We start from the raw sequence: 13,045 nt of genomic DNA on the forward strand, positions 1-13,045 counted from the left end.
CCTATCTGTCTCAGATTCACCCTTACAGCCCTGTAATTTCTAAAAATAGAGGACAGTTTCCAAAGGACAGTTACCCGAGTAAAGGGCTATTGGGAAAGTACCCATGGTTCTTACAGGTACTTATGGGATGCAGTCCCATAATGTACATATTGTTACCCGCATGGAGGGCAGAGCTCAGGTTAAAGATTGAAACTGTGAACCCTGTTTTAGTTGAAACGTTACTACACCTAGAAAAAAAAGGAAACGCAAGTGGCTGTGGGCTTTTTCCTTTATAGGTTTTGAAAGTGGAATTGCACTTATGCTTCCCCTTTGAAGGTTAATGCAAAGTCCACAGATAAAATATACCTTTGGTCTTTACAGCCGTGGAAGCAGCATGACATATATTGTCATTGTGTCCTTGAGGTGGTACACAGCTGCATGCTCTGTATGCTTTCCAAATACTGCACAGGATACAGGTCGACTTCTTTTTAAGAAAACACAGACCGAGAACCTCATGCTGATGGCTTCCTAGAAAAAAAAAAAGCACTATGTATTTTAGAGAAGAGATGGCTAACTTTATTTTATATTTGTGAGTGTATACGAAAAATCAAAGCTATATTTTGTGGGCAATTTTTTTAATGCTGATTGTAAATTTTAAAATAGGAAAATTGGAATACGTTGTGCTTCTGAGCAGGCCTGGATTTAGGCATGGGTAACATGGGCAACTGACTAGGGCACCAAAACGTTTAAGGTGCCAAATCCCCAGACCAAAGAGGAATCTGCTCCTGTTTCCTTTAAGTCCAGGTGCATGTACTGCATCAAAAGGGTACCACCGTGGCACTAGGGCCCTTCTTTGCTCCTCTTCTAGTCCTCCAATCTTTGGGATCTCTGACACTTCTCCCCCTCCATACTCCTCTCTGGAATATGTTGTCTGGTCCTGCCTATAGGCGCCAAAATCTTAAATCTGGCCCTGCTTCTGAGTGAGAACTTGCAGGTTCCTCGTTGCAGAGCAGTGTTTCAAAATGTATGTGTAAATGCAATGGATGATGGGGTTTAAGCTAGGTTACTAGGTGGTCCTAGGTCATCAGGAATTGGAGAAACTGGTTCTGGTTTTCTCCCAGTGAGCCTGCGTGCTTACCTTTCCCATTTCTCTAAGAAAAAGCAGAGGCCACAAGTCCCAGCATGCAGTGGGGTAAAACCCAGACTGGCTTAGGCCAATGAAGTGGAATCGATTGGTAACCCCAGTCCTTTAAGAAAGTCCCTCTGAAATGAAACCAAAATAAACAGTACTGCTTTTATCCAGGAGTGGCTATCTTGGGTGAGAAAAGTCTGCCTAGAAAAAACTTTTAAAACCCCAAAAGGCTGTTGGTGTTTGGTTACTGTAAAAGACATTGATGACTTGAAGACCAGGAGCTAAGCATCTCTGAGGACAGATAAAGCCTAAAGTCATTGAGTCTCTTCTGTTCAGTCAGTGGTCTCTCCCCCACTGGAAGAGCTGGTTCATACCTGGATATTGTTGCCTCTGTGGCCTGATGGCTATTCCAGATTTCACTCAGTTAACACGATGTTTGCAAAGTTACTGTGTTTTTAGTAAGATTTAGCTCTACCCTTCAGTTCATGCCTCGCAACTTCTGGACTAGAGTTGTATTTGCCAAGGATCAATAAAAGAGCTGTCCATAGACTCTGCTTCGTTCAGCATTATTGTTAAGCACAGTGGAGATGTCGAGGGGGACTTGGAAGACTTTGGTACCCAAAAGATTTTTCACTGACTCTGAGCCTGATTGCATAAATATATATGATTGGTGAAAAATCAAATACATATAGAGAGATGGGGGGACGACCCTTGGAGAATAGTCCGGACTGTACTTTTTGCTCATCAATTAGTTATGGAAAAGCAGAAAGATGGCCTGAAAGTCTTTCATGGGGTCCATCAGCCTTGGCAGGAAAGGGTTTGGGCCACATGCCCTAATGGTATAATCTCTTAAGCTGTTTCAGAACACTGAACTGATTTTCTAAGTGCAGCTGCCTACCCTCTCATCTCCTAGTGACTCTCTTGTTCTGAATGGACAGTCAGTTACTACGTTCTGCAAATGAAATCTGTTGCACTTCCATATCGACACTACCTTCAAAAGAAGCACTTTTTTTCTCTCTGTCAGGGAACTGATGAACCTATAAGGAAAATCAACTGAGCACTCCCAGTCCAGGTACACTTTGTCATTATTTCTTGAGTGAGAAGCGATATGGCTTTGTGACTGCAGCATCCCTATGGAGCACCTCGAGGAGAATTTCACATGGGAAGAATTTAGACCTGCTCTGGAGGATCAAAGGAGTGTCTTGTACTGTCAGAGACAGGCCTGAACTAACAAACTAGGCCTTGAAAGCTAGACCTCTATACACCTGGACTGCTTAATAAGAGCAAAATTATCCCCTTTTTTGAAAGATGCTCTTCTCTGCTTGGGTGGAGCTACAGAGGATGGTTCTTTTCTCTTATACTGTATTGTCTACCACTAGCTGGTAGGCTGCCTTCCCTCTGATGTGCACTAGCCTGGGCAGACACTTGTTAATATCTGAATGGACATGAGAGCAGGGGTTTGTATTGTAGCTTTGGAGATTCTAAACACAGTCTTCCCAAGGAAAGTTTACATTCACCTATCTGTATTATAATTACTTAAAGAATTAAGATTCCTGCTTAAACACTGTGATTGGGTGATGAAATTCACCCCCCCCCCCCCCAAATAAAAAAAAATAGCAATAACAGCATCAGTAATGGTAGTAATAAACTGATGTGATTTTCAAAAACCATTTTGGTGTGTTGACTGTTCTTGCATGGTTATGGGCTGTGCTGAGTATATCTTATGCACTGCAAGAAAATTTCAAGGCAACTTTCAAAGCTATGTGCCTAAAAGTGCTTGAAAGGATGGGTGGGCCTCTAGAGTGTGTATACATTTAGCCATATTAAAAAAATAAAAAAAAAAAGACATTCCTGTGGGCATGTTTAGGTCAGGGGAACAGAGCACACTAGCTGATTTTCAAAGAAAAATTGATGGGATGCTTTCCCTTTGAAAACTGGCTGCAATGTATACACAGGTTGAGAGTGCCCATGCACCTGCAAAATCCCTACCCCCACCACCATTACTTAATTGAAGGTCTTTTGATTGTTTGATCCGCATCTTTTCCAGAGATGGGAAGGCGGTAGAACGAGAGGACATGAAATGAGATTGAAGGGGGGCAGACTCAAAAAAAGATGTTAGGACGTATTTTTTCACAGAGAGAGTGGTGGATGCTTGGAATGCCCTCCCGCAGGAGGTGGTGGAGATGAAAACGGTAACGGAATTCAAACATGCGTGGGATAAGCATAAAGGAATCCTGTGCAGAAGGAATGGATCCTCAGAAGCTTTGCCAAAATTGGGTGGCGGAGCCGGTGGTGGTTGGGAGGCGAAGATAGTGGTGGGCAGACTTATACGGTCTGTGCCAGAGCCGGTGGTGGGAGGCGGGGCTGGTGGTTGGGAGGAGGGGATAGTGCTGGGCAGACTTATACGGTCTGTGCCCTGAAAAAGACAGGTACAAATCAAGGTAAGGTATACACATGAGTTCATCTTGTTGGGCAGACTGGATGGGCCGTGCAGGTCTTTTTCTGCCATCATCTACTATGTTACTATGTTTGCCTGGAGATTTAACACTCCCAGGAAAGCTGCAGTGAGTGCTGTGGGATTAAGTTGTTTTTCCTTTCCATTGGATGGATCTATGATCACCTCGGGGAATTCTGTATAGGTCAACCAAAGTTATTTTCTTTATTTTATTTGTATCCTGCTTTTATCCAAGACAGATGACAGAAAATAAAAAATACATAATCAATAAAACATTAAAAAAAAAACATAAGCAACAATAAAAACAATAACAAATTCACACAGGAGTCCTTTTACAAAGCCGCAGGAGGGCTAACATGCATGTAACGCGCCAAATCAGCACTACCACTGGAGTAATGTATGCACCCGGCAGTAATTCCAAGTTTGGTGTGCACTGAATCCCACAATAGAAAATAATTTTCTATTTTCTATCATGGGGGGTGTTCCCGGCGGTAATCAGCAGCGCAGCCACAATAGTGCATGCTGCATGGGTAGTGCGTGAGCCCTTATCACTAAGTAAATGGCTGATGGGAAGGGCTCAGGCCATGAATAGGTACTCATTAGTTTTTAAGTTTTGCGTACGCCCATTTCCCAATTAAAAAATGGCCTTTTCCCCAGCCACAGTAAAAAGTGGCCCAGCGCACACCAAAAAGACACGCCCACACTACTGCAGTCCACTTCTTACCGTGGCTTGGTAAAAGGACCACACAATTAGCTAAAAAGAAACAATTATTACAATACACTTCATTCTTCCAGAAAGGCTTTCAAAAGGAAATGTGTCTTCACAAGACATTTAAGCTGTTGAACATTGTCACAAAATCTTAAATGTCCAGACAAAGCATTCCATAGTGATGGACTGGGGATGATCCAAGCTAAGCTAGTATCTATAAAGGTTCCATGCAGAATGGTCTTTATAGTGTGTATTTTCACACTTCTTTGGGCGGAAGCGTTTACACCTGCCAAAGGCTAGTAAAATGCTTACGCCCAACTAATGGCAGTTAGGTACAGAAATAACAGTCTTCTAAAACTCTCTGCCTAAATCCTGGGAACACCCATGCCCCTCCCTTGGTCTTGCCTCCTTTGGAGTTGCACACGAGATGAATCAGGAGTGCAGGTTATAGAAAAAGAGGCGTAGGGTTGGTCTGTGCATAACTACTAATGACAGTCAATTAGCACTTAATACCGATAATTGATTGCTATCATCTAATTAGCCAGTTAGTTTACATATAGATCAGTGAGCCACACCCAACTTTGGGTGACCTATACAGGCAGCTCATGTCTTCTGGCTCAGCTCTTGAATAGCTAACCTCTGATTATTAGATCTAGCTGTGTTCCTGGAATGGGCAAAGTTTAAGGGAGGTCATTGGGGAAGGGGACAACACTCCCTCCAAATTGGTGCCATTTTCTTTTTTCTCTACTCGTGCTTCCCCAACTATGCTCTCCGTAGTGGAGGCAGCTAGGCCGTTCTGCACGGAACAACCTTTATAGATAAAACAAGACTGCAGTGGGTTCTGGCTGACCTGCCGAGGTGAGAGGTGAGTAAAAAGAAGAGAGGACAGAGTTGAGAACCCTACCCATGACTATAACTACTACTAAATTGTATAGCACTGGGCTGCCAAAAGGCCGGAAGGTATTGGAGGATGCTACAGGGGTCGCCTGGATTCAGAGGCAGGAGGGGTTTGTTGAAGTCAGACCTGAAGAGTGAAGGGAGGTTGTGGGACTGTGTGTGCATGTTGGGGAAGAGAAATTTTGTGTACTCTCTTGCCATCTTCCCTTGCTAAGTCATGCTAATCTGAGTTGGCAAGAGAATGTTTACACTCCTTGCACTCATTGGTCTGACCTTTCTGTACCTTATCCCTCCCTCTGAAACGAAGGAGTTAAACTATGCCTGGATCCTGGAATAGACAAGTGTGAGTGATGGATGTAGTGATGGAGAGACTAGAACCATGGTCTCCACATGCTCAGTCTCCAGAGTAACTGAGCATTTCCCTCCCACCTTCTTTTTCAAATTAATAGGACCTTACTTTCAGATGTATGCAACAGATCGCTCCATCTCTACCCAAGCCATCCTATTGCCTTCACCAAAAGCAAAGTACACTTATTGAAAATGAGATACAACTCTGTCTCACGCACCAAGATCCACCAAGCTACTGTGCTTGAAAATAAGATAAACCCCTCCTCACCCTATCACTATGTTTCCAAATTTCTACATTTATTAAATGCTTGCTTTCCCACCCATCAAAGAGTTTACCTGAGCCGTTTACAATTCTAAATGGGAATATACAAGAGACAGAGAAGAAATGTTAAAAGAGTCACAGTAGTGGGCAAAAGGGGGAACGGGGGGGGGGGGGGTAGAATAAAAAGAACTACGATGTATTGGAGGAAAGATAAGAGATTACAGTTAATGAAAGGAAGTGGGAAAGGGGGTAAGTGTCATACCCTGCAGGCTCATGCCCAAAGCAGTTTCCTAGATTAGGCAAAGGTGTCCTTATAAGGGAAGGTTTCCAGATCAGATTTTAATTTCTGTAGGGAGTCTGCAATTGTAAAAGGGGACGCAACACATTCTAGAGAATTATAGGGCCAGTGACAGAGAAAATGGAATGGCATGTGGTATCATATCTAATTTGTCTGAAGGCTGGAACAACTAGGAGATGGTGTGTGCAGGGTGGAGAGTACGGAGTCAGCAGATGGGATAAAAAGAATGTAAAGCCTGCGCCCTGAATCTTAAAGACCTGTAAAAGAATTTTATAAGTGATTCTGTGCCAGATAGGCAACCAGTGTGCAGGCCTTAGAAGAGGGATAACATGCTATTCACAAAAAACTGCCTCCCTATTTGTGCCCACGCAGATAGCACGAGTCATCTTCAGTGCAACCTCCCATGCAAAACACTGAAAAGTAGTTCCATTGAAAAACAGGTTCCCCTGTCAATGCAGGTCTCAGAGTAATGTCTGCCATAGTGCCATAGTACCATAGTACAAGGGCAATAACTCAGGCAGCCATTAGCTCCCTCTCCACCTCCTGCCACAAAACCTGCATGAACAAACTTCATTCTCGGAGACACAACACAAGGTCACAGCTTGATTGGTTGGACATTCAATGGTATCATTACTTTTACGGGTTAAATCTGCTAATCCCACCCTGTGCCCTCTAGCTTGCTGTCTGTGAGCAGCCCAGTTGGTGAAGCAGTTGACACTGCTATCCAATGCCTGCCCGCTTCCTTTTTCACATAGCTCCACCTGGCCAACCAGGTAACGCTCATCCATTGCCTTACATAGCATAGCCCAATTCTCTCCCCCCACCCTCTTAGGGCTGGCCTTAAGATTTGAGTAACCACTTCCCCAAGTCTCAACAAGGCCTCTTCATCACTCCACATAATAGCTGCAGGGGTGGGTAGGCAGGGAGCAGAAACTGGAAAGAAGCTGAACCATCTGGACTCACCCATTTTCAATCCCTCCTCCTGGCCCCCCTGCACCCATGGCCCCACCCCTAGCCTTCCCTTCCATCAGGTGTCACTGCTCATTGGCCATAGTCCACAACTCACAGGAGGAAGGGATGCAGAAGGCTCCCCTTATCCCCCTCCCAAAGAGAGGTAATGTCATCTGGTTACCTTTCCCTTTTGGGCACTCCAGCTCATGGGCCGACACAATTTATTTATTTATTTAGATTTTGCTCACACCTTTTTCAGTAGTAGATCAAGATGAGTTACATTCAGGTACTCTGGATATTTCTCTGTCCCAGGAGGGCTCACAATCTAAGTTTATACGTGAGGCAATGGAGGGTTAAGTGACTTGCCCAAGATCACAAGGAGCAAAAGCAGGAGTTGAACCGGCCACCTCTGGATTGCAAGACCAGTGCTCTAACCACTAGGCCACTCCTCCAAACTCACCCCTCCGTTCTTAAGTGTCATTGCTGGATTTCTGCACTCTGCTACTACCGAGTGGTAAGCGGTGAAAATTGGTATTAAGGAGCAAGCTATTTGGAATAACAAGGTAGAATCCCTGCCATGGCTCTGGAGCTTGTCTCATGTTGATTGCTCCTGCACTGGCAAGCTTGTTCACAGATTCTTCCCAATGAAAGATTAGGACTGGGTATTCAGTGCAAGGAGTTAGAATAATCTGAGTTGACAGTGCCAGAACATTCATTGAAAAGCAACACTCTGACACTCTGAATTCCTGACATTTCTACCCATAAAACTCTACCAGAGCACTTCACTCCAACCCAGCAGTAGCTTCAGCTATTTGAGTACTGAGATCTCCTGTCACATACACACAGCTCTGCCTGTGCACTTTACCCCTACAGCGTCTTCTGAGACCCCCATTCGATACACACAGTTCTGCAAATGCACTTCATTCCTACCTCACAGCATCTCCTGCTGTTCCAGTGCTAAAGTATCTATCTCTCTCCCCACCCGAACACACACAGCACTGCCAGCACACCACACTCCCACCCTGCAACATCTTCTGCTACTGGTAATTAGTGTGCTGGGATTTTCTTATTGATTTATGCTACTTACCACCCCCACCATTAAGTTGTGACCTTTAAATTGGAATATTCCAGTTCAGAGACTCCCCTCCCTCACCCCACATACACACTTGGCTCTGCCAGTCTACCTCAACTGTGACTTGCAATTTTTTACAATTTTATATAATACAAAAATTGAAAAGGTGTTATTTATTACATACAATGAGGGTAATTTTATATCAGCTCACTTAGTGTGGGAATTGATGTAAATGTCTATTGTAAGCCTATCCTATATAATAAAAAGCACCTCCAACATTCTGAAGCTGACTCTGTGGCACTGTAGGATTCGTAAGTCTGTAGTTCAGCGTTTCATTGGCTCTCACTGTCCCCGCCCTCATGTCGAGAAACAGAACGCTGCATAGTTGCCAAGCAAACGAACGCGACGTCACAGGAACGAAGAACCAATCAGACAGAACGGAACTTGGAGGAGGGAAGTGGAGTGGATTGAATCTCTAGCAAACAATCATATACAGGGAGGTACGAACATCAGTGGAGGCAAGCGCACAGAACGGAAGGGAAGACAAACATTTAATCACTTTGTCACTCACACACATACACACACACAGACATCACACACACACACTCAATCACTCTGTGTGTATCTCTCTCTTACACTGTCTGTAAAACACACTGTCACTCTCAGTCTCTCACATGGGCAACTGTATGTTGCATTCTCACAAGTAAGGAGCTCTTCTGATGTGATTGTTAAACTGATTGAAGGGCCTGAACAAGGAAACCTTTTACCACATTGTAACACAGTTTACACAAAAAATATTGTATATAAAGAAATCTTACACATGTAAACAACAATTATATTCAGAATTCAACCGTGGAAACATTAATGGCAGGAACTCATTACATTGCTAGCACCCGTTTCATTGTGTTAAGAAACGGGCCTTTTTTACTAGTTTTATATAAAGGTGCTTATTTTCAAAGCATATAGACGTCCCACAATGCCAAAACAGGCGTCTGTGTGGCTTGAAAAGTCCAAATCCCAATTTTGCAAAGGCAGGATTTGGACATCCAACACTGCTGTACATCCAAATAGCAAGCAGGAGTATTTTGAGCATGTTTTGGGTGGGACTAGGGAGGGTTGAAAAGCAAGATGTCCTACAGCGGTTACTGAAGGGAAGGAAACATCCAAGTCTAGTAGCCTAGTAGTTAGTGGAGTGGGCTTTGGTCCTGGTGAACTGAATTTGATTCCCACTGCAGCTCCTTGTGACTCTGGACAAGTCACTTAACACTCCATTGCCCCAGGCAATGACTTAGCTACAGGGGGCCTGGGCTGGGCCCATGATTTGGCTGGCGGGGGTCCCCAACCCCTACCAGCTGAAGCCTTTGTCCAGTGCTGGTCTCTGGCGCCACTGCATTGCCTGCCCTGCTCTCACATTCATCATGCTTGTTTTAGTGAAACTGAGCATGCACGCATGCTTAATTTAATTAAAACGAGCGTGCCAGACGTCAGGGAAAGGGAGAGCAGGGCAGGCAATGTGGCGGTGCCAGTGACCAGCGCTGAAGAAAGGCTTCAGCTAGTGGGGTTTGGGGACCCCACGCCAGCCAAGGTTTGTGCGGCGGCAGTGCTTCAGCTGGCTGGGATTGGGGACCCCCGCCAGCCAAGGAATATGCAGCGCAGTGACGTAGCCACAGGTGGGCCCGGGCCCACCCATTTAGGGCTCGGGCCCACCCAACAGTAGCACACATTTAGTGGTAGCTGGTGGGGATCCCAAGCTCGGCCAGCTGAAGACTTCCCCCTGATGGTAATGAAAACGCTACTCTCCATGATACTGGCACCTGCGCATGCTCTGTTTTCAGTACATGCCCATGCTCTGTTTTCAGTACATGCCTGCTGCAGACTGCCAAGGTGGAAAGAAGCATTTCCCCGCCAGCTGAGGTATATTTTTGGTGGTGGTTGGGATGGGGAAGAACACTTGGTGCCCACCCACTTCTTGCCTAGGCCCACCCAAAATCTGTTGTCTGGCAATGCCCCTGGTGCAGCAGCGGCAGTGGGGTTGGCGGCGGACCAAAATATGCCCCCCCTACCTTGGGCTCTGGTCCCCTCCCACCTCAAGGTCTGGCTGCGTCCCTGCCCCCCCCCCCCCCCCCGGTACAAAATAAGTACCTTTAAATATGTAAACTGCTTTGATTGTAATCACAGGAAGGCAGTATATCAAGTCTAAAAAGAAGGATGTCTTTAGTTAGACCTGTTTCAATCATGTCTAGGGTTACAGAAAGTTGCTCTGACTGAGCAGCTGGCCTCTGGAGGGATTAAGGCATGATCCCTCCTTAATCCCCAAGTGGTTGCTGTCCGCCTCCCTCTCCCCCTCCCCTTCCCAGAGGCGTAGCCAGGTTTTGATCTCAGGGGGAGCAGACTTTTATAAAATAGGCACCCTTGGGGTCAGCTAGACAGCAGTGTCTGTGTTGTTGCTCAAGGGCTGTTACGGGCACTGATTAATATAGGCTCTCTCTGTTGTGTCCTGCCTACAAGGAAACAGTAAGTTACATCATGAGGCAGGATGCAGAAGAGGTCCCTGGACTGTCCAGAGCAGGCAACCTGTCTTCTTAACTACCTAGCACACACATTTATTCCACTGCTAGACACCTTATTAACATTAGAGTAGCCATACTGGGTCAGACCAATGGTCCATCTAGCCCATTATTCTGTTTCCAACAATGGCCAACCCAGGTCACAAGCACCTGGCAGAAACCCAAATTGTGACAACATTCCACGATAACAATCTAATACAGAATAGGGAGCCACAAAAGAAAAAAAAATTGAAATAGAGACCCCCTCCTCTCTGCCCAAGGAAGCCAGACTATAAACAGTGCAATACTGGCAAAAAAAGAAACAGAAATGCATTTTCTCCTGTACTTTGCAAAATAAAAATTGAAAAAAATGTACCTTTTACAAAACAGGTATTTGTATTTTCAAATGTAAGCCACATTTAATCCGACTTTGCTTGGGATAATGTGTGATAGAAATGTGTACAAAAAAATCCTTTATCCTACACTTTTTAAGACACTGCCTATCCTGCTGGATAGTGATGGCACAAGGAAAGCAAGTTTGGTCCAGTGAAGACTAACTCAAAATAACCTGTTCCTTAGATGGGCTCTAGTATTACCATTATTAAAAATGCAACCATACCATGCCTCTGTGGCTATGTTCCACGAATGTTAAATGATTAACTGGATTTCTTGAAAGGCTTATATAAACGTAGGATGCAAGACTAGGGACACAAATATACATTTATTTATTCAATATCACAATTCCTCATGCACAGCCACAAAACAACTTTTTAGGGTGGATAGTGCTCCTTTTATTATCGACCAGATAGAGATAAGAGTTTTCAGTTTTGGCACAGTCATCATAAGCAAAAAATATAAGAAAACCAATGGACTGCATTAGGGGCTTATAGCCCATTTATGTTTAAACAAAAGAGATCTGATGAAACAAAATATTTCTTTTTATTTTGACTTATAAAACCACTTGCCCCTGAAACACATTCAAAACAGAATAATCCATCTGTGTATCTAAAAGAAAGTTCTTCAAAATAGATGATGTGATTCCATGTGCCCCAATGAAAGGAGAGTTTAATTCTACTTCCATTTAATTTCAATATATTCTATCACCTTTAAAACGCCAGGCTTCCCAAGGCAGATTACAACAACAGTTTAAACCCATCAGGAAACAGGATAGCCTCACTGAAATCTGGACATCTGTATTGTATAGAACAAGAACAGTGAAGAAAAATTAGCTCAACCTATAGAGTTTATAATTGCGGTGTCTACCGGCTACAATATTTTTTGAAGCTGTTTTATTGATATTCAGTTGTTATTTCTTTTCTCCTCCCACTTTTAAGGCACTGCCTATCTAACTGAAACAGCTTTAGACTTGCTACAGATGGACCAACAATAAAAAATGACAAGGTGGAGGCAGCAGCTCATAAGTTTGCTTGCTTTGTTTAGAGTGAACGGCAATGACGGCTGCGCGGGGGAGTGGAAACAGATTAACCAAACCGGCTTCCTTGCTTACAATGGACCAGATAGACTTACTTCCACTCCTATTAAAACCTCCTTGGGCAGCTCTTTCTCTCTCCCCCCCCCCCCCCCCCCCCCCCCCGAGTCTTACATCTTTCGTGTTTCGTCCGCAGCCTCTCTACAGTCCGCATGGCCGTTTTTACAGCCCTAAAGCGTTCTCCGTCCGGCACCGGCGATTCAGATAGTCAGCCTTCTTGCCAGCGTCGGGGCCTCTCCTCAGACGCATCCCGCCTACTGTAATTCAACGTCCTGTTTTCCGCAGAGGTGGGACGTGCCTGAGGAGAGGCCCCGACGCTGGCAAGAAGGCTGACTATCTGAATCGCCGGTGCCGGACGGAGAACGCTTCAGGGCTGTAAAAACAGCCATGCAGATGGGAGAGGCAGAAGAGACAGGAGAAGCTCACAAGGGAGGGAAGAGGATGGAGGTAGAGAACGATATTGGCATGTGGCGGCAGCGCATAGGCGCCATTTTTTTCTAAAAGTCTGTTTGGGGGAGCAACCGCTCCCCCTGCGCCCCACCTAGCTATGCCACTGCCCCTTCTCCTTAAAGTGAAACTGGAAAGGAAAACCAGGCTCTGTGACAGTATTATAGGTATTCTTAACAGAGTAGAAAGCAAGTCTGAGGAGTAGCCTAGTGTTTAGTGCAGTAGACCATAAACCAAGGGACCCAGGTTCAAATTCCACATTATGTTATTTCAGGTTTTCTAGTCCACCTCTACCTGAACAGTTCAGGGTGGATTACAATTTAAGAAGAAATCAGATCAGAAAATCTGGGAATCAAAGAGTCATAGTAACATAGTAAATGATGGCAGATAAAGACCTGTACGGTCCATCCAGTATGCCCAACAAGATAAACTCATTTTACATCCCTGGTGCTTTGGGAGA

The sequence above is a fragment of the Microcaecilia unicolor genome, chromosome 2, assembly GCF_901765095.1.
Source record: "Microcaecilia unicolor chromosome 2, aMicUni1.1, whole genome shotgun sequence".
In the NCBI taxonomy this organism is placed as follows: domain Eukaryota; kingdom Metazoa; phylum Chordata; class Amphibia; order Gymnophiona; family Siphonopidae; genus Microcaecilia; species Microcaecilia unicolor.